Source organism: Pangasianodon hypophthalmus, chromosome 17, assembly GCF_027358585.1.
Source record: "Pangasianodon hypophthalmus isolate fPanHyp1 chromosome 17, fPanHyp1.pri, whole genome shotgun sequence".
In the NCBI taxonomy this organism is placed as follows: domain Eukaryota; kingdom Metazoa; phylum Chordata; class Actinopteri; order Siluriformes; family Pangasiidae; genus Pangasianodon; species Pangasianodon hypophthalmus.
This window is the reverse complement of record NC_069726.1, coordinates 18,091,154-18,111,842: the sequence shown is the minus strand read 5'-3', so window position 1 is coordinate 18,111,842 and position 20,689 is coordinate 18,091,154. Positions and strand designations below refer to the sequence as shown.

At 38.4% G+C, this 20,689-nt stretch overlaps 1 protein-coding gene across 3 annotated transcripts in view; it reads left to right on the top strand.

Annotated features, from left to right (window-relative positions):
- cntfr (ciliary neurotrophic factor receptor) overlaps nucleotides 1-20,689 on the top strand; it is a 198,018-nt gene that overhangs the window by 90,127 nt on the left and 87,202 nt on the right. The gene's annotated exons all lie outside the window — the stretch shown is intronic.

Sequence of the window (20,689 nt, the reverse complement as noted above, 5' to 3'; positions counted from 1 at the left end):
ATGGGTTCCATCCACATTTGTTGTATATAAGAATATAAAACAGCATCTGATACAGCGTATCCTATTTTCTTCATGATGAAGGAGGTGTGAAAAACACTGCATCTGCTGTTGAGAGTCTTTTTTTTTTTTTTGTATGCCTATATAGTAAACCAGACACACACTGAAGATATAAATTTGAGGTCATGTGTGCTAGGAATATAAAATTGTGCCCAGGTTTTGGTTAATTTGTGCTGTTCTTTAAAAAATATATATCCACAGTTTGATGGTCAAGCTGACCATGCGTGCGCTGATATTGTGAGAAAAAATGAAAAAAAAAAAGAAAAAGTTCAAGTCCAGAATCACTCATAACCATGACATAACCAACCCTGTGTATGTAATTGCTGTGCAACTGTCACAAGTAGTACATGAGTCTGTAGTTATGTCTGAGATCTGAATAAGGATATGACACTATGCATGCTTAACTCAACTCTGAATACATCTTATAGAATTTCATTCACTGAAAAATTCTAGACACCCATTCTAATTGCGCAAGTGAATAAGTGGGTTTTCTGTTCTTTTCTCAGTACAGAGAAACGTGTCGAAATTCTGGTCGCACATATGCAGCAGATGTGATAGTTAAAGATTAAGATAAAAAACGATGGAGAATTCCTTTGAATGCTTAAATATTTTTTGCATATTTCCACATTATCTCCTTTCTGGTTGAAACAAAGAGTGAGCTAAGGGCTTGACTGGCATTACCTGACTGCGTGGTGGCGTGTGTTTGTGTGTGTGTAAACCTGTTTAAACAGTTTATATATAGATAGATAGATAGATAGATGTAAGGCATCTACACATGATAGGTACAGCACAGTGATTATAACTCAAAGGCAAATTAAAAAACCCTGTAAATGCATGTAGGTCTCTGTAAAAAAAGCCCCCATAGATAAAATGTATCTAGTTATTTCTTCCTAACTGAATTAGAAAGACTTATTCCAGCATTAAGACGATCGATTGCTGTTGGGTCATTTGAGTGGCTCTATCTTACTTTATTTGAGTGTCTCAGGCTAATTAGTTCTAGATACACAAATAAATCAATTTGTGCGACCTAATCGTTCCAGACTAATCAGTTTCTTTAAAACTGGCTGGACTCAGACTGTCATAGAGCTCTCACTGCACCGGGTTTATCCAATGCTCTCATTCTGTCATCATCTCCCAAATTACCGCGATGGTCATCGCTCCCTTCGGCCCTGCTTACATCACTGCTGTGCTTCACCATGGCATGACTGGCGTGATGATGTCACTGTCAGAGGACACTTTCACTTTGTCACGCTGTCGTCAGCACTGCTCGGGTGAGGTACATGGCCTCCCAGCTGAGCAAGTTCAGACTTTACAAGATCTCACATAGTGCTGCTGCCATAAAAAAAAAATTTATTGGTAGCACACTGACAAAAATACTGGAGTGAGATTTAATCAAGAAAAGTGTAGTAGCAATTTCCACACATAAAGTCTTAGTAATTTTTAACTAAATTAATTTTAATTAAGGTTTACATAGCACCAAGAATTCTTATAAAAGTGTAAGCAAATTTAACTAGCAATTTTCTTTTTTTTTTTAGCAACTTTTACTCAAACTTGAGTTAAATGCTTAACTATTGCCCAGATAAAACAAGTTTGACACTTTTATTTAATACAAGAGAGCTTAAATGAATTATGTAAATCAGAACACTGTAAAAAGTACACATCATCTAAACGCTATGTCTTGTTCTCGTTTGGAAACATCCAATTTCTCGAATCATTTATCAGCATTGCTGCTTAATGGTTCCAAAAGTAGAACTTCAATTGGTACATGTATTGAAATCAGCTTTCATAAAGACTAAATTGGCAGAACCAAACATGACTACTTAACTAACTCACGCATACACACACACACAAACCATACGCCTGACTGAGAAACACAAAGAGGGTGAACCATGAAAACTTCACAGAAACACTGGATCTTTCAAAACATCTCCTTATACAATAGACTTAAGGCTTAATGCCGACACAAAACAAGAGGAAAAGGATCCATGCATAACAATCCAAACGAAATCAGTTTAAAGTTCCATAAACGCATATGCAAATCGAGCTCAAAAACCATTCCCCTACATTAGTATGCAATCAGTTCAAGTAAACATTACTGCTTCATTTTAGTTTTGTGTGCACTTGCAAAATAATAGTGCATTTAACCCAGTAAAGTAAGTAAAATATACACTTTGGGTTTAGCCATATATTTACATGAATGAATTTAGTACAGAACCTAAAGCATTGAAGTAATTCTATTAATTTACTTTTCTGTATAAAAATCACAGATTTGTCTTTGTCAGATTTACTGAACCACTGAATCTTTTTTTCCAGTGTATTGAATCTGACTGAATAGTATTAGTGTACATTGTATAATCTGTGATTAAAAAATTAATATTATAAAATTTAATTATTTGAGTAAGCCAAAGATCATGCTCCCAATTGAAAAATAAACCTCTATGCTTTTAGAAAAAAAAAAAAGTTAGATATAGATCCCTTACAGTTTTCCATTGAGACAAGCTGTTCTCTCTCTCTCTCTCTCTCTTTTTTTTTTTTTTTCTAATGGTCTAGTGCAGAATAATTATTTGGTATAAATGGGCAGCAAGGCTAAGGCTTCCCTCTCTGTTAAGGAAAAATACATAAAAATAAGGTTCAAAATATGGCATCCATGTCTTCTTATTTTCTGTTAACAAAAGTGGATTATTTTTTTTTACTTTTGTGGAACCAAGAAAAACAGCATCATTGATGCACATAATGAAGAAACGAGGCTGGGGCTGATTTCTTTCTAGTCCAGACTGTAGAATCATGCAGACTATCATTAATTGTCATGTCAAGTGATTACACTTCCCCTAGATTTCTTGTGCATTGGGGCTAATTTATTTAATCTGGCTTCGCTGATATGTCCATAACAGTACCTCAGTACTGATCGAGAAGTTGCACATGAAATACAATAGCAGTTGTAATAAACATGAACCATTTGAATTACTTTCTTGCGCTTGTTTGTTAGCAAAAATTACACAAACCAACCAAAGACAGTTTTGTGTAGTTTGAATGAAAAAGCTGGTTAAACTCGACATCAGCTTTTCTGTTTACCATGCTTACTATTCTGAAGAGACACACCAATCGTAAATGGTGCTGTCTTTCAGTGAGTGTGTCGCGTGTGTATGCATAAGAGTTTTGTGTCTTTGAAGAGATCCCATGCTAGGCTTAAGCATAATGGTTTCATAATAACATCTCTGAGTTACTTACAGGTATCATGACAAGCTTTCACTGATTATTTGTATTTTTTAACAGGCATACAATCTTTTAACGATGTTCTAGGTAGAACTCTACAGCAGACACTTTACTGTTTAGAAAGCATTGAACTATCTAAGCAAACTTTTTTCCTAAGAGGTGTAGTCTTAGGCTTGTAAATGTGTAATGATTCATTTTGTATTAAAAGGTACAGCTCTTCAGGTTAGGGTTAGGGATGGGGTTAGCATTTTCATTTACATGAAAAAAAAAACAAAATCCAGCCATATTGCTGTCATTCATTCAAATTTGTATGAGATCAGGCCTGAAAACTTGACACACCGTTACAAACTGTAACCTTTTACTTCAGATAAGGACATGTTTGTTTGTGTGACAGAAACATAGGATTATACATATGTAATATATCGATTGTGTGTATGTAACTAACAATATATAGTAAGAATTTTCGACACCTAATCCTAAATCTAACCCTAACCTTGCCCTAGCTAGAAAATGTGTCATCATTGCGAGACTGTTTGGAAATCGCACTGAATGGTAGGCTAATGGATAAAGACGATGCTGTAACAGCAAAGATGACAGTGGCTTTTTCCTATAGCTTCATCATCATCTCATCTCTCATTCTTTTATAAGTTTCATTAGCAGACCATGCAGTTAAAACGTTTGAGACAGTCCATACAGGTATATGAGATATGATTTGTGTGATATTTCTGCCTGAATATAATTTCAGCAGAAGACGGACATCATAAATGTGCGTGACAGCCCGTTCTTCAGCAGAAATGATGTATGAAATCCCATCACAAGTGGTCACTGGAGACGCATTTATAATGCCAGGTGTGAATGGCTATGCGTCTCAGGTGTCCAATCACCCAGGACGCATGTTAATGCCAGGCATGTACGGGGCCATAGTCAGGACAATTCACAAACCCAAACACACATATACACACAGCGGGTGCTGACAATCCACTCAGGAATGTTTGTGTATGTGATGAAGGTGTGATGTGATAGTTATAATTAACGTCAAACACAATCCAGAAGGAGGTAACATGAGCACAAACAATGATGTACGTTAATGAAAATGTCGTCCACTTGAGTAATTATATGAATGACCTGATGGCACAGGTCCCCGTCATTAAACCTTCAGCACGGCTCATCAATCTCCTGCAAAGGTAAATAAACCAAATACCATCCTCGCACACGTTTGGCTCTCAATGCTATTGTCTCAGACCCCTAAGCTATAGACGTAGACCTTATAGACACAATAGACAATCAGAGTTTGTTCATTTATAAAATGAATGCTTACAGCTGCTGTCTGCTTTCATTCTTCTAATGACAAATCATCAAAACAGCCATCGCTCCACTCTGAGTGTGTGGGATGATTGATTTGCTCTTGTGTGTGTGTGTGTGTGTGTGTGTGTGTGTGTGTGTGTGCATGTGTGTACACAATTAGATTTGTGTTGATGTGGAATGGCTAGGAGCTCAGTTATACTTGAAGCAAGACATTTGTTTTTTTAGTTGTGCCTCTGCTCATGGGATGACAGTCATCAGTAAAGACTCATTTCACTAGAGAGTTATTAATAATCCTATGACCTGATTTGAAACTTAAAACTGACTGACTTAAAACTTTAAAAGGCCTATAGACTCTACTTGTCATGAATGCAAATGCCCCACATAGCCAATTTATTAATTGTGTTTTCCAATTGCTGTATAATATGCCATTTTGGTTATAACTGAAAATGTTGCATTTCTATCAACCAGGGGAAAAATCAACAACTGCAGTACCTCATAAACAAAACTGCTTGGTAATTCTGTTAAAAGCGCCCAAGTCTATCGTGTGCAGAGGAAACGGTGCATCTGTGATCACTTTACTATTCACGACTAGTTACAACACACCTTAAGGTTAGTAAAAGAAATTCTGCACCATGCTCACTGACTTTATGTCCTGACCTACAATTGAACTTACTATCAGCTGGTGCAATTGGCTGCTGGTCTATTTTGGTCTACTTCATGAGGCAAGCCCATTGATGTAATTTCAATAATAGTTTAAAGAAACGAATTAGCCGTACAGTTTATGTCCCTTCAAGGGCACACAAAATGCCAGTGCAGCTCAAGATGAAACTACATTTGTCAGCCTACATTTGAAAGCGTAATTTAGCACACTCGGGTCATACCATCTCTGATACTTATCAGAGTACATTAAAGTGCTTTACTTTTTTCTAGCTAGTTTGAAAGGAAAGTATCCATGTATTCCTCATAGCTATGCTCATATTACATTAAAAATAGATCTACTTCTTTTAATTAAACACACAATTTGAGTGTTTTCACAGCCTAGAACTGTAAATGAATGCCATTTTAAGAGCCTGTGCTTTAGCCGTCATTAAGCGACGGAGGACTGTATAGTGCTAATTCAGTCGGTTTTTCTTCAAGACTCTCCCCTCTCTCTCTTGATCTCTCACTCACTCGCTCACTCTCTCCATCAGGAGCAAGCAGACAAAGCCTCTTTTCATTCCATCAATCATTGCGCCGGGAGTCCAGACAAGCCCATCACTGGCATTTTAATTATTCATGAGCTCCTAAGTGCAAATGAGACACAATCTATCTGTGCACCCACTGTCCTGGCCACTTCCCATTCTGCTGAGTATGGCACTGCTGTTGCCTTTAATCTACGGCTTATTTTAGCATTCGGTTCCTATAGAGTCCTCATGTATTCCAGAACCTTGTTGTTGAGTGTTCGGTCGTGTCGAAGCTAAGTTAATTGCAATGTGAATTGAGTCCTTGTGAGGCTACGCTGGATTACAGGAGCTAATGTACAGCTATCAGAATGTTAGATTTAGCTTATCCAACGGTGCAGGTAGGATTAGAGGAAAATGTCAGCTTGGATGTTAATCCCAGTTCACACTTCTAGGGTGTTTTAAATGAAAAACTTTTCCACATCTTTCCTAAAGAGGATCAGGTGTGTATTCTGCCACCACAGCATGCTGCGAGGTGTGTGAGAGTTTGCGAACACTTAGTCCCGAGTACAGATGTTGTCAACAGCTGGATCTTGCCGCACTCTGCCTGGCGGTGGAGGGAAAGAAAGCAGGTGTGACCCAATGTGTACAGCTAAAGGTCTCATTATCAGGTATGAGGAAGAAACAGAAAGAGAAAGAGAGAGGATGAGGAAATAAAAGTGAGTGCAATGGAAAGTTCACAACCTGGGTTTCCTTCAAGAAAAAGCGAAGGAAAAAAAAAAGGTGTCAGGTGCATGAAATGATAATGCTGCCATCAAAGTATGCAGAGAGCTCGTTTTCACTCCCTCTTTGAGTCACTCTCATTCTGCTTATTATATCTCGTGTCAAACTACAAAAGCCAAAAGCCTCATCCCTGCAAGCCTCTGAATGGCTGTTTACCACTGTAGATGTCGGAAAATAAACAGCGTATGAATCATTCAAATGCACGTCTGTCCATTTCCTTTTCCTGCGATGAATCAACATCATAGATGCACTCTTCACCAACAGCTCAGTATCCCAAACAAACACGTCTCCCTTGTTCACCATTAAACACATCTTTTCTTCGTTTATTCCAATCGTGTTTATTGACTCAGCGTCCTACGTGCACACACTCTCTGCTTTTTCAGTATTGTACCGATCTGAGAAACTAGTTAGTGTCAGATGTCTCCTTCTGCCTGTGACTAAGATGTGGAGAATGAAAAATGATGAGGGATTGGGTGGAGGGTAGGTTTGTGGGGGCCACACCGGAGAAGTATGGCCCAAATCTATTTACCGTCCAAAATGTGATTGTTTCATAATTGGAAACGTGGATTCTGCTTCCCGTGTCGTTCTGATAGCATCGCTCCATAAATGGACCTCCGGAGTCTCGTCTACAAATCCCAGATGCTCCAGCACCATGATTCCAATCTCTTCGTCTCTTGAAAGCAGGAACATGATAGTCGGGTGGGCTGTATTGATAGATTCTGTTGTGGTGTTGTTCCTTCAATGCGTCCGCCTGCTCTGAATCTTCCCCCGAGCCTGTAAGACGTCTAATAAATTTGGCAACAAGATGGAGTCCTTCACACAAGCTCTTCTGTGAAATAGATCTGTTTCTTTCCTGCTGATGGGCCAAACAACATGGCCAAGTGAGTCTCAAACAGACATGAGAATGTTTACTCGTGGAGGTCAGCACAGCAAATGTTGTCAGCTTGTGTGTACTCCAAGATCTTCTTAAAGACGTTACGCAATGAAACACAGTTAAATTATGCTTCCATGTCCACTAATTCATCTAACTAGCGAGGCAGCTCTGAACTCGGGTGCACTCTGTATGTGTTTTTGCTCATATCCGCTAGTCTTATACACTGCCGTGGGTGGAGGGTTCAAAGAGTAGCAACATCTTGAGATGGTACAAGAAAGTTAGGGGCCCCATGTAAAACAAATGAGGGTTTTATAGGAATAAAGTAAATTACGTCAATGTGATTTACAGTAAGGGTTTTTTTTCCATTGTATAACATATTTCATTAAATATTTTGAGAATAGGGCATAGAGTACTGCAGAGTTCCACAAATCCACTCCTAAAGTCCAGCAGAGGTTGTTACCAAATAAGATTTGTCTGTAGATTGCCGAACTTTAAGTTCATGAGTGAGAATATGGAATCTTTCCAGACACATGCACATGCAGTCCTTAAAATATTTAAGCAAAGACGGTAGCAGGAATGGTTATAGTGGCAAGAAGAAAAATAATTATTCTGTGCATGAGCAAATTAGACTCACGGCTTCCTACTGCTGTAGCCCATGGTTCTACCAAAGCAAAAACACAGGTTTTTGACATACTCAACAAAAACGTGGGGTTTAGTTGAGTTAATTTCGCCTTTTTTAAAGTGTGTTGAATTAGACTTGTATTTAAACTACATAACAACACTGTTCCTTCCATGAATTCAAAGCAATTTGGTCAAAGATTTAATTTAATATTAATTAGATTTTTTCTGGTTGTATGGTAAAAACTGAAGTTAACACGCTTCAGTTTGTATAATTGTACAATGATACAAACACTTCCAATGAGACTAGCTTATCTTCTAATAGATAAGCTAATTTTTTTTAGGGATTTGGCTCCTGACCATTGATGGCTGTGGCATTGTTGGGAGATAGTGAGTTTGAATCCTGGCAATGCCAAGGCCATCCTTCAGCAGAAAAGAGTTTGCCATAGGGTTGCACCACTTGGGAGCCCTCTTGCTTTTTTAAATGAGATTTTCTTAGCAAACGAAGACTATCAAACACTCAGTTCCACCATAGCATCAGAGTTGATGCTTACTGACTTTGGTTTCCATGGCTACAGCATGAACACAGATTTAGTTCCGGGTTGCCATAGATGTCCCTACAGCCATCAGTCTTTAAAGTCAATATTACTCAAAAGACAGATTTAGATGGGACTAAAATCCCAGAGAGACTCTGGAAATGATCACATTATCCACTGCCCCATGTAAAAATAGTCCAATTTGAACGGGGCTACAGATTACTAGCTAACGCTGGCTAACGCTAACTTGAGGGCAGTTATAAAACTATGCCTACTCACAAATGTTTGAAGGGCGTGTCTTTAAATGGAAAACTTGCTGAACTCTGTAGGACTCTGGACCTCCAGGACTGGGACTAGAGGAGCCCTGGTGTATTGTATGCTTGTGTATTTTTCATGCTGCAGGTAGAAAGATTATTCAGGTGAAACTTATTGAGCCTGTGGATAGCATTTCAAATTCCCTGTGTCATTCCCAGCCAGCTCTCTACTGGACCACTGTGAAGAATCACGCCAAGAGACTGACCAAAAGATCAAAGATGAAATGTTAAATAAAACACTGAATGTTTAATGAAACCTTTAAAGTCCGATATATGCACTACTGACACCAGTCATGTTTGATGTGTTTTACGTAGCCTTTAATGATCCACACCATGTAGAATACTAAATCATATCCAACCTAAAGTATAATACAGAGCTAAAATGACCTCCAATAGCCCGCAAGATTTCACACTGGTTTTTTTTAGGTACAATGAGACTGCATCCTCTGAGTAAATTATTAAAGAGACTTTTAATGTAGTTGCTAAAAAGTGTAGCACAGAATCATTATTTACCCATTAGCGTAAAAGCTAGCATTAAGCCCTTACTAACCTCAGGTACCTGAGATATGATGTAGGCCTTGTTTACAAAGATCAGAACTGTGTGCACATCCGGATACACTTTCCTAATATCTGGAAATAATAGCAAACCAGCTGGTTGTTGCATCACTGCATAACTGCTGTATTAGAGCTCCTAGAGGCAATATTATTGTCTCATACTATATCCTGCAAGGTCACGTTTATGGCTAAATTTAAAAGCATGCTCTTCTGAGGAAAAAAAAATGACCCCAAGATAGGGTCCATATGCAACACATATAGGAAGTCGATTTGAGAAATGTTTCCTTTAGGGACACATGAGTAAACAAACAACCAAATGCTGAAATCTATCATGCAATTTCTCATGTGGTGTCATTTCATGATGCTGCTATGGCAACCTGAAAATGCTTTTCGTGAATGAATTTTGTGCATTGGGAGGTTGAGTAGACAATACGTTCATAGGTCAAGTGAATGTCATGAGAACACGATTGCAAGGCGCCTAGGATGCTGAATATAGATAAGCTTATGATTGAGGCTAACAATTTTGCTAGCTATTAGAAGCTATTGGTTAGGTCTTACATTGTGTTTTTCTTGTCGTAGAAAAAAACACAGTGTAAATAGGAGATAAGTGCTAAAAATATCAATATTTCTCTCAGATATGTTGGTAAATTACTGAGAAAAGATCCCATTAGAAATGACCCTGTTATTATATTTTACATCGATCTCTAATCAAACGTACATGACTTGCTATAACAAAACATTGCCTCACAACTCGTAAACTTAGAGCTATTGGAAAATTTCAACTTCCAAAGTAGTGAAAACTGAGGTACAAACATCTTCGTAGATGATTTTTTACGAGTTTTGACCCCTTGCTATTGCGATATGTGAGAAACCTGAAAACTAAGCTGTACTGCTTTTTCAAATAAAGTAGCTGTCAGACCAAACGTAAATACAATTCACCCAGTGGAAATGCAAATTCACTGAAGGGGAAAGGATGTGGGAAAAGAGGGATGCGAAAGACTTCATCTGTGAGAACTTGATAAAAAAAAAAAAAGTAGAAGAGAATCTTATTTTTAAGTATTGCTCACACCAGACTGTATTACTGTTTGCTTGGTGCACATTTGGGAAAAAAAAAAATCTGTCTCGTACACCGACACACGCTAGGTATTTTTTTTTTTTTGTGGTAAAATTCAGTTTTTTTTTCCTCTCTTTGCCTGCTAGGATTTTATTGTTAGCAATGCTGGTGTCTCTGTAAATGCTACATTAATATGAACTCTCCTGGAAAACATAGTGAACATGACCTCATTTAAATGCAGCATTTGTGTTTGCTGTGATTGTATTTAAATTGAGCAGCTCGGAGTAATATAGACTACATCAGTCCACAGCTTGACACAATTACATTAAAATGACTGAACTTATTTAAATGAATGTAATGATAGATTGGACCCGAGTCTGTGCGACTGTTGGTCATAGGCAGCATTGAGCCTGAGGCTGTTTGTGTGTCACACTTTAAACCAATCGAATGTTCTTCTTTCTCTGACTAACCTTAACCAAACTTTCAATCAACATATCACTGTATAGCCCTGGGCAACTTCACACCATCCAGCCATCTTCAGACAACTGTTTGATCTCTCTCTCTCTCTCTCACTCTCTCTCTCACACACACTCTCTCTCTCTCACACACACACGCACACACACACACACACACACACATGTACCATTTGACTGCTTTGTGAGGACCTTCTACTGACAAGATTGTTACTGTAAGTAATTAACGCCATAGACATAAATCTAACCCCAAATGTTTGTTTGTTAATTTTCAAATAAAAGCTGCACTTTAGGTGAAAAACAAGATTTCTGTTTTTTGTGAGGACCAGGTGATTTTTTATGGATATTACATTAGCAGGACATTTGGTCCATTTTGGTCCTCACAAATGGCTAACAGACTCTCACTCGCACACACACACACACACACACACACACACACACACATATATCTTACTATCCTTGTGAGGACCTTCAACTGACAATTCTTAATGCAGAGAAATTAATGGTACTCATAAACCCAAGTCTAACACTTCAGTAACCTCAAGTGGTTCTTTTCCTTTTTTAATAAAAAAAATATATAGCCAAATGTTTCCACATGGTTAAAATGGTCAAATATTCCTATTCTTGTGGGGACATTTGTTCCTCAGCAAGATATAAAATCTTGCCCACACCCACAGATGCACAAACACACAAGTTGATTTACTGTCTTTATGAGGACCTTGCATTGACATAAGGATTATTGTAACTAATTAATGCTATGCCTTGACATAAATCTAACCACAACCTTAACCTCTTTAAGCAAAAGGAAAATGTTGGGGTCTTTTAGGGCTAAATGTAAAAAATAAAAGCTGCATGTTTGGTGAGGACCGGGTGATTGTGTGGATGTTATCGTACTATCCTATTTTATGGATAGGATATTACATTAGGAGGATATTTAGTCCTTTTTGGTCCTCACAAAAGGCTAAACAGACACACACATGCACACACACGCACGCTCTGTACCTCCTCATCTTTGTCTCAGGCTGACACTGCTTTGTAAATAGACGTTGAATGTGGCCTTGGCCTAAGTGTTTGTGGGATGGAGGGGCGGCTGGTGTTTATCGTTCTCACATTGTGTTGTGTGCGTGTGGATGTGCGGATGGCCAACCAGATGTGCTGGAAGTTTAAGGAAATAGTTTCTCTTTTTCTCTGGACCATTTCGTGGAAAAGTACTCCTAGAAATTTGACGCCTGTGTGAAAAAAAATGGTTCAGCGCAGGTGTGTGTGTGTATATATATATATATATATATATATATATATATACTGTATATAGTGAAGTGAAGTGAAGTGACTTGTGGCCAAGTATGGTGACCCGTACTCGGAATTTGTGCTCTGCATTTAACCCATCCAAGTGCACACACACACTGTAGTGAACACACACCCGGAGCAGTGGGCAGCCTTTTTTGCTGCGGCGCCCGGGGAGCAGCTGGGGGTTCGGGGCCTTGCTCAAGGGTCTCACCGCAGTCGTGGTATTGAGGGTGGAAGAGAGCGCTGGTCATATATATATATATATATATATATATATATATATATATATATATATATATATATATACATATGTATGTGTGTGTGTGTATGTAAAGATTAAACCATGTTTTAATGGAAAATAATCTATGGAGTAGTGTTACTATTATGGAGTTACTATTGCCACCAAGTTCATTTTCCATTAACAGAAGGTGCCGACAACTTTTATTCCTCTTATACCATAGCAGTGTGCCAATGATTCAATTTTTTAATTTCTTAATGAACGACAGCTCATGCTACATTTAATTCTGTGGAATGTCTGTGAAAAAAGTTACTTTCGTTTTAATACCTATAAACAGTTATTCCCTCACAAGCCTCTTTTTTTCCCTTGAAGTTAATACCAAATAACAAAAAAACACACAGCTTGTCACATTACTGAGAAACTGGAGAGCAAAAACTCCTCTGTCCTGAAGACTTTCCCCTAGCAGAAAACTGACTGTTACAAAGCACTGACACTGGAGACTCCTTCCATAAATGTTATATAATCATCTCCTGACAGAAAGCTTCACCATAACAATGAGTAAATGAGTATACAGCATGTTTTTATTTGTTCAATAAAAACACATTTTTAATCTGTTTATTATTAGTCTTAGATTAAGTAGATCGTCACCACGAGTCCCTGTGAATGAGTTGTTACTATAGAAACAATAACATGTTAGAACAAGCAGATTAATATAAACCCGTGACATGAATTACAGCCAGAGCTGATGTTACAGGAAATTAATCAACACCTTCTGACCAAACAGAATGTGGTATAAATAAAAATTAATTAAAGAACAGTAAGTCTGGAGCATGTGGTGCATGTGCAAATGAAGTATTTATTGTTTTGCTTGTTTTCAATAAGCCTGGTGTTCTTTGTAAAAAATTCTCTGTTATAAAAGGGAGTTATAATGCTATTGATCAGCACTGGTACATTTTTACATACACACTATATATATATATATATATATATATATATATATATATATATATATATATATATATATATATATATATATATATATATATGTATGTGTGTGTGGGTGTGGGTGTGCAGGTGTGCGGGTGTGTGTACACCCACACACACACACACAAATATCCTAAGACCAGAGGAAAGTTAGGGCACCATACAAGAGGCCTCTTTATGCAATTTAAAAGGGATTTATGTCCAAACATAAACCTGTAATTTTCACCCTCTTGCTCTGTCTGATTTTCTAAAATTACATTTTTTTAATGTTCAATAGGCCTATTTCTATTGTTGTACAGTGCTGCCAATTGGCTACATACAACAAAACATGCCCCAGACTCAACATTAAAATAAAAAATTAAATGTAAAATGTTATTCTTAAACCATTTAAACATTTTCCCCCATGAGAGCATCATAATATGTGCAGTATAGGGTTAATGTTCCACTGCCCTGCTGTGTGTCTAATGAGAGTGTGTTCCAGCTTAGTTGAGCCTTCACACTTTCAGCTTCATGATTAACTGGCTGTCAAATGTCAAAAGGCATTAGAGCTACTGTAAAAGTTTTATAGTACGTCTAAAAATAGCCACCAGTCACAGCGATAAATAAATGGAAACTCATCCAGGCTGTAAATCGTACAATCAACAATGCTGTCTGAAATGGTTAAGGTCCTCATCAGGAATGTGGGCGGCTCACAGTCAAACACAAATAAACACTCTTTATAATCCTCCTATAATGTTTATTGGTGATTTCTGTGAATGATAACTAATAATAAATAATTATTTGTGCTATTGTGCTTTCCCTATGCACTAGCTAGCGCACAAAAGAGAATTACACAGGGTGGTGTTTTGCTTGTGACCTTTTCAGCCAAAGCAACATAAGCGATTCCAGGTTGGAAATTGGTTTAAAGTGCGGCTGAATTGGATTGCCTAAACACAATGGAGTAGATGCATTTTGCCTGAGAGAATCTCCAGCAAACACACCTGATGGAAAAAAACAAACGAAAAAAAACAGCTCATGCCAGCATGAATTCAATGCAATTTGATTCATCACTTCATCCCGGCTGGCCTGATGCTGCTTTAGCTTGTTACAGCCATGATGGTAAAAAAGAAAAACCAAGCATCATGCTGGCCATTCTGATGACCACTTCATTTATCAGTTCACTGAAGATGTTTTGTTTTTTTTAGTAGAGAGCAGTCGATGAAAAAAGAGGATATATTTTGCCTAGCACAATTCTGAGGGGTCGTTTTTAAGCAAACACAAAATACCTGTGTAATTTAGCACAATTTATACGGCTGAACTCTCGAATATGATTGGTCAGGAGGTGTTGATTAATTTTCTATAACAGCAGCTCTGAAAGTAGTGCCAATTATAATTCATGTTGCAATTTTATATTAGTGTACTTGTTCTAATACATTATTATTTCTATAGTAACAGCTCATTCACACATACTGGTACATTCACTGATGGATGCTTCGCATAATCTAAGACTAATAATAAATTAATATTAAACTAATATTAAATCCATATAAAAATCATGCTCTTTTAACAAGGAAAAATAGTCTAATTGTTAATATGTTGAAGTTTTCTGTAAGGAGATGCTTATATAACATTTATGGAAGAAGTCTCCAGTGTCAGTGCTTTGTAACAGTCAGGACAACAGCTGTAACAGCTGTGTGTTTTTTTCCCTTTACCTTCAAGAGAAAGAAAAAACAGCTGCTATAACATAAGTGATAAGGAACTAACTTGTACTATGAAGTTTCCACAACATTAAATGTAACTATAAATGGTTAAAAAGCATTGATTAATAAATTCCACATTGTAATAGTTGGCAGATTGCTGTGAATAAGATGAATAAAATACTTCAGTATATGCTGCTATTGGAAAATCCTGAACTTTGAGGTGGGCCTTATCACACCACAGTGTTGTTGATTAGTTTTTTACAACAGCATCCCCTATCATGTTTTATTCCTTATTTAGTTCTAGGACAGAAATATCAATGTGAAATCTATAGGTCTATTATTATTAAGAAACTGTCACTGTGACGAGCCACTGCAGCACATTTTGAAGGGAAAGACAGCTGATTTGATTGCGTATCACAGCACTGTATCATTTGATGATATATTAATTACGTCCCCAGCTCTTATTACACTCATGCCACTCTTCACCAGGTTACCACCTGCGCCAATAGTCACGAAATACTAATATTAATAATATTTCTGTCACACCAATGCTACAGTCTTGTGCTGTATTTTAGTGTTTGATTTGTGGTGACAACAAAAGTGCTTTTAGATTGTATGTTGATGTGCAAGAGGTCCTGGATGAAAGAAAATCAAAATTAAAGATTGGAGGCAACACAAAACAGAACAGCAGATTTCATTATAGCAATTTACGACACTGTATATAAAGTCAGGTTGCTTTATATTTTGTCTGATGGGAACCAGTACTATCCATGCTTTTACATTTAACTTGACTATCTGTGTCCTTGTGCACATGGATCCACACTAAAAACCAGTAACAGACTGATAAGACCCATCACTGGACCACGACTGGAACCAGGAGTAATTGTGAGCACTGTACTGTCTTGTGAAAAGGCCCGTGTGGCTGGGTGTGCTTCACTTCAGGGTTTGATTGCAGGTGATAGGAACTTATCTGAAACAGCACAGGCAAGGCTGCTGTTTATCTTCTGAAGAGTATCGATCCGCTTGGATCTTTCAGAGAGAGAGAGAGAGAGAGAGAGAGAGAGAGAGAGAGAGAGAGAGAGACGCCGAAGGCCTGGAACATTCTAGACTTACTGATGCGTTTATCCCTCCCTCTCTGTTTCTGCTTCTCTCTGTCTTTCTCTCTTTTCTTCTGTGTCTTCTCAATCTACTATTGGTTATTTCTTCAGCTACTATCTCAGGATAGTAGCCCCTTGTGAAATATACAGAACGTGCCATGAGACTTCCCTGTGTTGCTGCAGAGATACAGAAATACAGCTCAGACAGTGAATGACAAAAACAAACTGGTTAAAATATTGACATACATATGGTTTAGCAACAAAACTTTAGATGAGAGCATTGTTGAATTCTCAAATCTGATTGGTCAGAAGGTGTTAATTAATTTCCTATAACACCAGCTCTGACAGAGACATTTATTTCTGGAAGGAGTCTCCAGTGTCAGTGCTTCGTAACTGTGAGTGCACTTTCCAATCCAGAAAAAGTCTTCAGGACAGATGACTTTGTGGTTTCTGATTTCTTTGTAACATGACAAGCTATATTTTTTGCCTTGTTAATTTCAAGAGAGAAAAAAAGAGAGGCTGGAGAACTGTTTATAGCTGCTATAATTTACATGATAATAGAAAGTAACCCATTTTGTGGCCTTTGTTTAACATTCAGTGTAACTATAAATAGTTAAAATCATGGTGTGCCATTACTTAATAAATTAAACATTATAATCATTGGCAGATTACTGAGGTATAAGAGTAATAAAACACCTCAGGACATGCTGATATTGGTGGAAAGTAATCCACTTTGGGGTCTTAAAAGCAACTCCGCTTTGCATCAGACCGCATAATTCACATCAACCCGTTGTGGATTATTTTCCTATTACAGCCTGCTATGTTATGTTTTGCTTCTTACTTATTACATTTTCACTACATTCACTACTCCTTTAAAACAGTACAAAGCACTTCTACTTCACCGACAACCATCTTAACTGAAATTTGCATGATTATCATCAGTCATTACAAAATCAACATGTCTGCTTTGTTTCTCTCTCATTGCCTCTCTTGTGCTCGTCCACTGTTGTTGTCTCTCTGCAGGCTCATCAAGCTAAACACATTAAGCCAAGCAGGTTGCGATTTGGCAAGGAACACTTTCTGTTTCAGAGCTTCATTAATCCGGGGAACGATGGAAATTTGAACAAAAAAAAATAGCTTCTTGAAAGGCGTCAAGCGTTGCACCTTGGTCCCCGAGCACCTCACAGAATTAGTTATGCGCGACAGACATAACCCGAATGCGAGGCTGATGAAAGTGTTCAACTACAATGTCTGTTCTGATGAATTATGGAGGGAAAATGCCACTTGAGGTTCACTGGGAGCGGAGGATGTTGGCAATGGATTTAATTTATAATGTAATGCAACGGCCAATGAAAAATGGTGTGAAAAAATGCTGTGTAGATGTGTTGGGGTGTTTCTAATTGGTCTTCACAATGTATGGGGGTGTGCTGAAATCTGTGCACATGCTGTGAGAGGTCAGAGCCTATTTATACAGCAAAAACATTCCCCTGCCATTCACGTCTGTATAGCTGCTTGTTCATCATGACAAAAAAACCACACACGGTACAAGTGAACCAGCTGACCCCGGCTCTCACTACATAGTCCCCGGTCTGTCTCAAACGCCTTTTGATGTATCACGCGCCGTGCCTTATGGCTACAAGCATAGAACAGTGCTGAGTAACTCTGTAGAGTCTGTGTTGATAGTTACATAGTGCTTCCTCACACATTCCCAAGCTCCAGCAGCTGTGGACGACCTAAAGAGTAATCTTCTACCTCAGCGTGATGAATACCGTGTTTTTCATTCCGTTCTCTGTCATGCTAATTTATCAAAGTGATGCTAGCATTGTGCGTATATGCAAGGCTTAGCCTGACATGTGTGCGCTCGCAAAAGAACAGAGGACCCACAGCAGTCAGACAGCAAGCACGGCCCATTCATCTTCACACCTTTGTATAGAAGCACATACACACTGAGAGAGATAGAGAGAGAGGGAGAGAGAGAGAGAGAGAGAGAGAGGGAGAAAACAGGTCAGGAAATCCACAGTTGTTAGCATTAACCTTCCACATAAACCTTCACTAACCTTCGCCTCTGAAAGGCGACAAAAACCGAGCTATACAGCGCCGAGAGCTGCAGTGAAGCTATTATGATCCTGTTACCTCTCATTTACAGTTTCGCCTCTGACTGGAGGCATGTGGCCTTGCTTCAGAGGTCACTCGCTATTTTGCAGGCTGATAGAACAGCGAATGCTGGATGGGAAATCAGTACACACACAATTAGCAGCCATGAAATGAGCTCTGAAGGTCACATTTCATGTCAAGAGATTATGCATAGCATGTACGGTGTATTTGAGTGTTAGCACACCTACTGAAAGTGGCTTAAGTTGCACCATCACAAGATGGGATTTTTATAGCTGCATAAACAATGACCTTGTTTAACTCCATTGCTGTATAGTGCGGTGACGTTTGGGTTTTAATTTACTATGGAAATAAAGCATGTCTCAGGATACATTAACCAAAGTTACCAAAGTTATATGTATATATATATATATATATATATATATATATATATATATGTGTACATATATATGAGTCATAACATCAGCACAATTACTGTACATGATCTAACGCCTCTTTTTGTACGTCTGGCAGGGCCAATAAATCTACTGAAGGAGTTTCCTCCGTAGACTGGGGGATGATGTGTGTGTTTAGGCTATGCAAGAAGGAGCAAAAAATGAACTGAACACTTGTCTCCAACAACTAATGCCTGCACTTAGTTTTCATTTCCTGTGCAGACCAATTGTTGAGTCGTGGACATCTTGTTGAGAAACGATAAGTTCAAAGAAGATTTAAGTTCTTAAACTTGCTATTTCTGGCAAAGTTAGCAAGGCTAACATGACTACAGGCCAATACCACATTCATTACCAATCTATTACACGGTATTTAATGCTGTGATTGTTTTCCTTGAGCAAAAAAGGCACTTTGGATTTAGCTCTGTGGTGCAGTCAGCCTCTTTTTAGAGTGTTCACAGTGTAAAGCAAGTCCTCCTAACAGGGAACACTGCAGAGGTAATAATAGTTCCACTCTGTTTGTACCTCAGTTCCCCACAAATTTACCCATTGGGGAAGATTCCTCACTTGAAACCAGCATATAACCACATGCCCATCCAGTAGCCATAGAAATAACACGATTCCACAAATGCAGATGGGCTCAGATGCATCTGTGTCAGTAGGGTTCTGTAAGGTAACATCCATTAGAAAAATGGCAGCTCTGCACAATCGACCTCTTCTCTGTCTCCATGCATTGTCAGAACCTCTATCAGTGGAAACCTCCACCCACAGAGATGCCCCCCCCCCCCCCCCCCCCCCCCCCCCCCCGCCTCCCCGATTGTTTTCTCCCAGGGATCCATTATTGCAGCGACACGCACAATGCAGTCCACCCATTTCCTGACTGGAGTTAGATTAGCATTGAGTGCAAGGAAAACAAGGCCTGCGTGCTATTCTGGGTGAAATGTGACAGACCCTGTGAGTAGCATGCCACCCATGAGACTAGAGAATAGGACCCTAAGCGGGGCAATCACACTGGGATTACTCTGAGGTAATGAGAGAATTTAGCTGAAGTTGCAAGAGATTTTGGCTGTCTTGCAATTTTGGGCACCAACCATTGGGTAGGAAGAATTTGCCAAAAAAAAAGAAAAAAGAATTACAGAGAACTTGATTAGAATACAGTTTATGTGAGAGGGATGTCAGGGGAGAAAAATAGCAAGGAATATGAGATAACAAGAGGCATTGCGGAATTCTGGATAGGGTTATGGCCAGTGGAACAGAATTCAGAAGCCTCCTCTCGCCTTTCCTGTCTAAGGTTTCAATGCCTCACTGTAAGTCTATTAGCCGTCCTGTGCTAGGTTATTGATAGAGGTGGTACAGCAGGCCCAAGGTAAAGTGTTGATAAAGGCCAGAGGAGCATTGAAGATCAATACTTCTAATGGCTTTGCATTATAAGTGCATGACTGAGAACATCCTCTTAGTCCTCAATTAGATCTCATATAGCATGGTAAAAATGTTTGAAAAAAAACCACGTTTGGCTGTTCTCTTTCAGTGAGAACGGTGCTCTAGGCTAGAGAGAAAAGAACCTGACATTGAAACAGTGACTTTCAAGTGGTCAACAGTAGCCTGTGGCTTGATTCAAGATTTTATTCACCTTATTAATTGCCAGGTCTGGGTAATTCTGTATGCAGTATTTTCAGAATGTATGTATGTATGTAATTCAGAATCCATTTGTGACAAGGATTTATGGTAGCAATTTTCATTGTGGTCAAAGACAAAATTACCAGGAATTGTCTTTTCCTGAACTTTATAACAACGATATCTTTAATTCTTTATTTTTAAGATGTGCCTTGGCCTGACATGATTAATGATCTGTGAACAGTAGGAAATTTACAGACTTTGGCACACTAAACTCTTCTCAAGTCACTTGAGTATCTAAATTG